This window comes from Echinops telfairi, unplaced genomic scaffold, assembly GCF_000313985.2.
Source record: "Echinops telfairi isolate 266 unplaced genomic scaffold, ASM31398v2 ScPeMD7_7400;HRSCAF=8409, whole genome shotgun sequence".
In the NCBI taxonomy this organism is placed as follows: Eukaryota; Metazoa; Chordata; class Mammalia; order Afrosoricida; family Tenrecidae; genus Echinops; species Echinops telfairi.
Genome location: NW_022111300.1, coordinates 34,914,720 through 34,915,650, shown reverse-complemented (window position 1 = coordinate 34,915,650; position 931 = coordinate 34,914,720).

Genomic DNA, 931 nt, shown 5'->3' with positions numbered 1-931 from the left:
TATGACAGGGCCGCGGCATGAGGAAGGTGGAGAGCCACTGTGTGAGACATAAGGTCGCTGTGAGTCAAAACTGACTTGGTGGTAACTATCAACTGCCAGTGGAAGGACTCGGGCAGGCAGTTGGATACTAGTCCTGGCTCTGCCACTGAGCTAAGAGCTGCTTTAGGATAGCTTGTTGTGCTGTGTCTTCTCTTCTGAAAAAATAATTTTTAATGGGGAAGAGCTTACCCAAACCTACTGCTGACAGTTGTTCGTCAAGCCCGTAGAGCAAGATTCCTTGTGGCGAAATGAATTGTGTGAGTGTGAGAGTTGGTAGCCTCAGACATGCCCCGGTCTGCTGAGAGCGGAGATTCATCTCCAGGCATTGTTTGATGACATGCTCCCCTCATCAGGAGATGACAGGTGCTTCCTATTGATTTTGCAATCAAGCAGAATCCCTACTAGCAGACTCGTACGCTTCCATCAGTTGACTCTTGTCAGAAAACTGATTACACTGTTATGGGGGAATTAAAAACCACGACTGGCTGAACTTGATAATGCTACATCTTATGAAAGATGTTAGCCCAAGGCGAGAAAAAATTCTGTTTTCTAGGACTAAACCATAATCATTCTTGCTGTCATTCTGGACCTGGGTACACGGAGATACATTTTTCATCCAAGTCCTTTGGTCTGTTTTTCATCTTTATGTATCTTACCTCTTGGCAGCATTTTCTACTATTTATTTTTATTAGTGTTATTAACAGCAATGGTTATTGAGTGAATCCTACAGATACTATTACGGGTTACTTACTGGATGTCTTGGACATGCACAACACTGCTTAATGTATGGTCCCAATTCTTTCTTCCAGTAATTCAGTTTGATAAGCACTATTATGATCTCCAAGGAGCCCTAGTGAGTTTCGCTAGCTGCAAGGTCAGCAGTTCAAACCCA